The 8,086-nt window shown below is 59.9% G+C and overlaps 1 long non-coding RNA gene across 1 annotated transcript; it reads left to right on the top strand.

Annotated features, from left to right (window-relative positions):
- Positions 1–450: 450 nt before the first annotated feature.
- On the top strand, positions 451–3,769 carry LOC138849226 (uncharacterized). The gene is made up of 2 exons (XR_011387682.1): positions 451–781; positions 2,423–3,769. It is a non-coding gene; the product is annotated as an uncharacterized lncRNA (long non-coding RNA).
- Positions 3,770–8,086: the final 4,317 nt, after the last annotated feature.

The raw sequence follows: 8,086 nt of genomic DNA, 5'->3' as shown, positions 1-8,086 counted from the left end.
AGCTTCCCTGCGGCTCCTCTCAGCGAGAATATGGAGGCCGCATGCAGTGCCAAAGCGCCTCAAGCCGTCAGGAGGCCCAGGACAACTCCACGGCCACAGAGAATGACAGGCACCCAGCTCACGAGCGCAGAAGGCCAGCGGCCATGGCCTTGCCTACCTCCCTGTGCAGTGGGGGCTGGGAAGAGGGCCACTTGGAATGAACAGTGACCCTCGATGCTCCTCTGTGCACCTCACTCTGTGGTTGAGAACAGGCTGGGTCCTGTCCGTGTCTTCATGTCAGTCTCTCAACCCTGTCCTTAGCTTGCTTGGAGCTGCAAAGAATTCAACACTCAGGGACAGGCCTCCACAAGTCCAGAGGAGCTGGCCGGGTCTCTGACTCACTGCTTCTCCCTCCAGGAATAAAAATAGAGGCTGATCCGTTCAAATGATCTTGGGAGATTAAAAGATTTCGAAGCCATAACAAGACCCGAGATAAGCTGCCTACGTGTGAGTGAGAAGGCAGTCGGTTCCAGGAGGCGGCCCCGTCCGGGAAGGGCTCCCGCAGCCTGACGGGGCTTGTCCCGGCCGCCGCCTCGCTCCCCGGTCCTGCCTCGCTCCCGGGTCCTGTCCTGCCGTGTGCCTTGTGAGAGGGAGTGGCCGCACTCTTGCACAAAGCCCTGCAGCGCCTGGTGTCCCGCTCGCGCGGTGGCTGCCCCCATCTTATTTGGCTCCGTCAGTTCCAGTTAAAACTCAGTTGTTTGTGTTTTCTCAACGGTTACTGCGCCTTAGACAAACACCTTCAGTAAGTAAATGACTCCCTTGCACCGGCTGAAGCTATCTGCCCAACCCCGTGTGAGAATTGAGTCGGATCCCATCTCCCTTTGACAAGGCTTTCTCGCAGGGTTGAGGGAGATGCTGACACCCCTGGGAGCAGGACTTTGTTCTACTCGGGACCAAGGCCGGCGTGAGACCCTCTGGGACTCCCCAGCCCGCAGTGCGTGATCACGCGGAAAATCAGGAATTCTGGTGTTGAGGTGAAGTTGTGCAATTCTGGAGTCCAGGGTTAAGGAGCCCACGTGTTGGGGGGCGGGGCTTCCTTGCTGCGTTGTCCCATAGTGTGCAGTGGAGGGCCAAGAGCACAGAGGGCAAGCAACCCACTTTTTTTTTTTTTTTTAAGATTTATTTATTTATTTGAGAGGCAGAGTTACAGACAGAGGGAGGGAGACAGAGAGAGAGAGAGAGTCTTCTATTCATTTGTTCACTCCTCAAATGTCTGCAATGGCTAGAGCTGGGCTAATCCGAAGCCAGGAGCCAGGAGCTCCTTTGGGGTCTCCCACATGGGTACAGGGGCCAAGCACTTGGGCCATCTTCCACTGCTTTCCTAGGCCACAGCAGAGAGCCGGATCAGAAGTAAAGCAGCCAGGACTCGAACCAGCCTCCATAGGGGATGCTGGCACTGCAGGTGGTGGCTTTACCCGCTACGCCACAGCACTGGCCCAGGAACCCGCCATTCACGGGGCTCGGCTCTCATAACCCCGTCACCTCCCCTGGGCTCCACCTGCCACCTCCATGGCCCCGGGAACCAAGCTCCCTGGAGATGGACTGTGGGGCCACACTGAAACCACAGCACAGACGCCCTCCCTGAAAGCCGCAGCCCCGGTCTCCTGGCTGTGGGGGCCCCGCGGTGGTGGATTTCAGTTCAGAGGCACAGGGAAGCAGCCCCGGCCCTGGAGGTCCTGCCACTTTCCACTCCACCGTCCTTTGTGGGCCCAGGCTCAGGGAGGTGTCCCTTACCCAGCCTGGAGTAAAGTCTACAAAACAGAAGGAGCCTCTGCACGTCCCCCAGCCCCACCGCCCTCCTCACCCACGCAGCACCCCCCTTGCTGTTGTCTTCCTCACGGCAACACCCGCGATTTGCTCATGAGTTCCTAGAAAGCTCCGCACTGGGCAGCCTACTCAAACCCCAGAAATCCGTGCGCTCCCAGCGCCGGAGGCCTGACGTCCACCTTGAAGGATCTGGCAGGGCCGGGTCCGACCGGGGGCTCAGGGGAGAGTCCTGTCCGTGCCTCTCCCTGGCTGCTGGTCCCAGGTGTGTAGCTCCAGGCTCTGCCCCGACTGTCATGCGTCTGTGTCACCAAGCTCTGCATGTCCCCGTCTCTGGGTCTTTCCTTAGTCCTATTTGGCTACGGGCCTGTCCCCCGCAGCCTGAGCTAATCCGAGGGTGTGCGGAAAGACCCTACAAAGGGACTGCAAAACGTGTGTGGCAAGTGCAGTTAAGAGATAAGTTTATTTTGGTACAAAAAATTTGAAACACATGCAGTTTTTTTCCCACAATATATGTTTTCTATGAATTTTTTGAAGACCCCTGGTAGGCATAGACTTCAATATTTTTTAGACCCCGATAAGCTTAACTTTAATTCCATTCTCCATGCACTTTGTGAAGGTCACCTTCGCGGGGAACCGGGGGCCAGGACGCCAGCAGATCTTCTGGAAGTCTCTATCGAGGCCTTGACAGCTGCCGAGCCCTGCTGACGCCTCCTGAGAGCTCTCATCTCAGCCGCTCCTGGCTGCACCGCCCAGCACGGGCTTCGTGTCCTTTGTCCTGTCGCCTCCAGACCCCGCCGCAGCCTCACTTGCCGCCAGCTCCCCTCTTCACCTCCTGGTGTTGCCACCACCTGCAAAGGGACACCTTCCCAGGCCTCCCACAGAGTCTCGCTTCCACGGTGCTTGGCCGCCCGGCTGGGTGTGTGGCCTCTGTACGCATCGCTCGCCACCTCCTTCCATGTCTCGGGGAGCCTCCAGGAGCCCAGAGGCCTCAGCCAGCCCTGTGTCCTCTACATCACAGGGACAAATGTGGACGAGATGGGATGTGTCAGCCTGACTGGGTCGGGGGTGCCCCAGAGATCTGGTTAGGCACCACCGTGGGTGTGCCTGGAGGGTGTTCCCAGGAGGGACCGGTACTTGAGCCGGAGGACTGGGGAAGCAGAGGGCCCTCCTGGTGTAGACGGGCCTCACCCATTCCCCCTGGGCCTGCAGGGAGCCACTAAGTGAAGGAAGGGCAGAGGCCATGCCTCCGTCTGGCTGTTGATCTCCCGCCATCGGACTGGCACCTACACGGAAGGGGTGTGTGTGTGTTGTGCCCTGTAGGGACGGGCTCCCGTGCTGGGGTGGCCTTCCTGGTTGCCTGTTTCACGCTGCACACATGGACTTTGGCTCACACCGTCAGATTCCCTGGGTCTGAGGCCCTCACACTCAGGCTGGTGCTGCACCACCAGTCCTCCCGAGGCTCCAGCTTGCAGACAGAACATGGGATGTCTCAGCCCCCATAGCCACACAAGAGCCAAATCTGCATCCTCTCTTCCCCTCTCCCATGCATATCCCTTGGTGTCAGGTGGCAGCGGGGGAGGGGCTTCCTGGAACAGGGCACAAGGACAAACAGGTACCCACTCAGAAAGTGCATTCTTGGGGTCGGCGCTGTGGCACAGCAGGTTAATGCCCTGGCTTGAAGCACCAGCATCTCATATGGGAGCTGGTTCAAGTCCCGGCTGCTCCACTTCTGATCCAGCTCTCTGCTACGGCCTGGGAAAGCAGTAGAAGATGGCCCAAGTGCTTGGGTCCCTGCACCCATGTGGGAGACCTGGAGGAAGCTCCTGGCTCCTGGCTTTGGCACAGCTATGGCCATTGCAGCCATTTGGGGAGTGAACCATCAGATGGAAGATCCCCCCGCCCCCCCCCTTGTAACTCTGACTTTCAAATAAATAAAGAAATCTCAAAAAAAAAAAAAAAAAAAGCAAGCGTACTCCCCTGACCACGTGGCCACGTGGGAGGATGGAATCCCAGCCCCTGGCTTTGAACAGCCAGCCTGAGCTGCCCGGCTCTGCTCTCTACCCAGACGACAGCTGCTCTGGCCCCACCTCCGCCACTTGCTGTCCACGGACCCTGCACAAGATCTGCAGCCTCAGTTTCCCCACACACAGAGTGTAGATAACTCCCGTCTTCCCTACCGCGCAGTACTGGTGGGCGGATTCCAACAGGCTCACGCACCTGAAAATGCTGCCCGTCTGGTTCCCGATAAACAGTGGCCGACAGTGTCACAGGGGTGCTGGTGAGGTGGGCGTGGAGGTCACGCCGACGTCACTGGGAAGGGAGGGAGACAGCCTGGGCTCCTTCAGGTGCTGGGGATGCCAAGGCCGGTCCGTGTCACGGCACCGAGGGGGGTTTTCTGTGCAGTGAACGCCCACCAGGTGCCTGAGGCCTGGGCTGTGTCACACACAACCTCGCAGCCCCTGAGACAGCACGGGTACGCAGATGTCTCTGCAACGTGTGAGAAGCCTGGGGCTCGGCAGGGCCAGTGCTTCTGTCCAGCCCCACGGACCGGAAGACGGAGCCCCCACGCCCAGCAGTGCGCTGCTCTGCCACCCACCAAGGAAGCAATGGATGAGCGCCCTACGGTACCGGGGCCGGGGGGACCTGACTTCCCTACGCCACTGGGAGCCCGTGACCCCATGCAGTTCCTGCCCTAGACCTCGACCCCTGGGCCACTCGGCCTTCTCAGGAGGGGGCTTGGCTCCGGTGGCCCCTTACACAGCTGGCTCACCGACCCCTGATTGGCCCAGCTCATCTGACTCTTGGCTTTCTTGTGCCGCACACTGGCCGCCCCGGGGACAGCGCTCAGGGCGGGGCGGAGGGAGTCACGGTGAGTGCTCGGGTCTTACTGGAAGTGCAGCTGTAAAAGGACCAGCCCGTAAACAGCCAGCCTGGCCGGGACACGCCAGCAGCTCTGCCCTGCGGCTCTGACGTCAGCAAGGCGGGGTGCGGGCCCAGAGCCAGGGCCCATTCCAGCTGCCAGCCTGTCACGGGGCCAGCCCCGCCTGCCCGCCCTGGGGCTGCCAGCATGTCCTGGAGGAAGGTGGGACCCATGCTCCAAGCTGGGACTTGGGAGTCCCCCAAGCCGCTGCCTCCCCTTCTGGGACTGAGTGCAAAAAGCGAACTAGAAAACGGATGAAGACACAGATAACCGAGATCCGAAACGGAAGCTTCAGGCCACAACCAGCGTGCTCATCTCGAGCCTCGGGGACACGGGTCCCTGTCCACTCTGGGATCTCCTTGTCGGCTCACGACACCTAGGAGTGGGTTGTGGCGGCAGTCCACAAGAGAAGTAAATCACGTGCTGGAGGAGAGAAGTGAGAATCGTAGGAGCGCTGAGACAGGAACCCACACGGCTCCTCTAAGGACGAGTCACACATGAAGCGTGGAGCAGTCTGGCCAAGTTTCGCTCCCTTCCTCTGAGAGCCGGCCATCCCGCGCCCCGCAGTGGGCAGGGCTGGCGGGCACCGCGCCCCAAGTAGGACAGAGGTGTGGACACCGTCCTTGGTTCTGAACCGGGTCACCGTGACAGCTGCTATGTACTTGGCCTCCACCCAGTCAGAGGCCAAGGCAAGGACTTTGCCCCGTCCCTGTAGCACCTCCAGGCCAGCACAGTCAGTGTGTCACTGGACAGATGAGCACATGCCTGGATTCGCGTGTGTGCCCGGCACTGAGTTCACACTGCTCTGTGCTGCTGCGACCCGTCTCCTCCACCTCACGAGCGGGTGTGATTCCCACTTTACAGATGTGGACAGCAAGGCTGGGAGAGGTGCAGAGACTTGTCCAGGGTTGTGAAGCCTCCGAGGGCTGAACTTGACCAAGAACCATGGTCAGTCTGCTTCCAAGGCTTGCACAGTGACTGGCGGTGAGCTGCATTTCCAGTACCTGCCTGCTCAACCACGGGGAGCGAGAGAGGGCGGGGCCTGGGCAGGGGCTCTGGTCCCTGGTGAGACCCGGTTCCCCTGGCATGGGCTGTTGGTGATGGCGGGGCAGGTGCAGCCCTGATCAGCTTATGATGACACGAAGCTATTGGCTGACTCCTCTCACACCTGTTCCTGGGTTCAGGGTGCCCTTGTCCACTAAGTACTTTGGAATGTGAGATTCTGGGGTCCCAGTCGCCTGGCTGTGTTTCCCCAAGTGTATTTCTCTCGAAGGGCCGGGAACAATGAGAACTGTGTGTGTGGCTCTGCAAGACACAGACCTCCAGGACAAGCTGCCCCCTCCTCTGAAAACCAGTGACACCAGCCAACTCAGCCCACGTGGGCGCTGCCTTGTATTTGCATCGAGAATGCCAAGGCTGCGGGTGGTGTCCAGTGAAGTGTACCCTGTCCCTGGCCCATCTGTGGCTTCAGCCACTTAACGCCCGTGTCAGCAGGAAGCCACGTCCCTGAACGCTCACTCCTATGGGGCCTGATTCGGGCCCTGGACGTGTTGTTGGATCACCTGCAGCCCCAGTCACTCAAGGGCCATCCGAAGTGACCACTGACGATGAGGCTGTCACAGGTCCCCTCTGGAGGACTCACTGGCCACACACTTTTCCTGCAGAAGGAAGCCCAAGGCAATGTTGGTGGCGAGACAGCCGCCTGTGCCTCATTAGGTTTCAGACCTATGACCAGGAAGGAGCCAGAGGCTGCCCCACCTCCTCCCAAGACTCACGGGGCATGGAAGACAAGCCTGCCAATCAGCCTCGCCACTGCAGCCGGAGCCCAGCCTGTGGCTGGCTCACCATCAGAGCCCCTGGCAGGCGTGCCAGGAAGACAGCTCCCGGAGTGACCTAGAACTGCCGTGAGTCACCCTCCCCGATCCAAATGAGGGCTCAGGTGGATTTAGAGGGAGCCCATTGGCTCCATGAATGCATAATTGCCTCTGGAAGTATTTCACCTCTGGGAGTCCCAGATACCAAGGGCACAATGCATCCACACACGCAGGCCACACTCCCAGTCCTGGCAGGCTCTCCGTGGTGACAGCTGCCTCCAGGGCCCCAGGACTCCTCTGGGATTTGGCCCCCCCATCTATCCCCCAGGACACCTAAGCTGCACTGACTTCATCTCACAGACAGGGGCTCCTTCAAGTGCCCCCCGGCCTCCCTGTCGCTGTCCGTAGCCTGTGGCTCCCCTTACCTGCGCTCCTTACCAGGGGTTCTCGCTGCGTGCCATCACCTTGGTCACCACAGAGTTCCTCCCTGAGGGGCCAGCGTTGTGACACGGTGGGCTAAGTCACAGCCTGCAACACTGGCATCCCATATCGGAGCGCCAGTTCCAGTGCAGCCTGCTCCCCTTTCTGATCCAGCTCCCTACGCATGCACCTGGGGAAGCAGTGGAGGATGGCCCAAGGGCTTGGGTCCCTGCCACCCATGTGGCAGACTTGGAAGAAGCTCTGGGCTCCTGGCTTCAGCCCAGAAGAGCCCTGGACATTGAAGCCATTTGGGGAGTGAACCAGTGGATAGAAGATCTCTCTCTCTCTCTCTTTCTCTCTCTCTCTCTCAAATAAATAAACAAATCTTAAAAATAACATGAGAGGAGTCCCTGCTTGTCCTGGTCACCATCGACCACCTTGTGACCCTGGCCACCGCCCAGGTCTGGTGGCAGAAGCCCATGCCCCATCTCGTGGCTGTGCCCTCACCCAGGAGAGGGGACAGATCTCTCCACCTTGCCCACACTGAGAACCAATCCCAGCCCCGTTCTGGAACACGCCGCCGTCCCAGCCACCCTCCTCCAGGCTTGTCTCGGAGCCACGTTCCCTCCCCAGAGTGTGGCAGCCACAGCACGGGTGGTCTCACCAACATCACAGTCCTGGCTGGCGTCGTCGGCAGCCTGTCCCGATGGTGACTCATGGTGAGATTACACACAGCCCACCCCCTGTTATAAACAGCGTTGTCTGGACACATCTTCCCGGCCAGTGGCCGCCCGGCTGCCCGGCTGCCCGGCAGTGCCATGCCTGATGTCACCTTGGGTATATCTCTTCCTTCCAATTTCACCCGCCCTTCCTTCCCTGTCATTCAGTAGAACGAAAAACCCGTTCTGAATGACTCCTGGGACGGATCCCGATGATGGCTTCACGTTCAGAGACAGCTTCAGTGGCGGGTCGGTCCACAGCCTGCCTCCCTCTTCCTTTATGGGAGTATCTCCAAGAGCCAGAGCCGGGAGAGGTTAGCGGCCATCAGGTTGGATGGATCCTTTTACCCGTGAAGGAGCCAAGGCCAGGGGAGGTTGGGGGCTGCTGACGGGTCACAGACAAGCCT

Source organism: Oryctolagus cuniculus, chromosome 4, assembly GCF_964237555.1.
Source record: "Oryctolagus cuniculus chromosome 4, mOryCun1.1, whole genome shotgun sequence".
NCBI classification, from domain to species: domain Eukaryota; kingdom Metazoa; phylum Chordata; class Mammalia; order Lagomorpha; family Leporidae; genus Oryctolagus; species Oryctolagus cuniculus.
The sequence above is the reverse complement of the archived record's forward strand: the minus strand, read 5'-3'. Positions and strand labels throughout refer to the sequence as shown.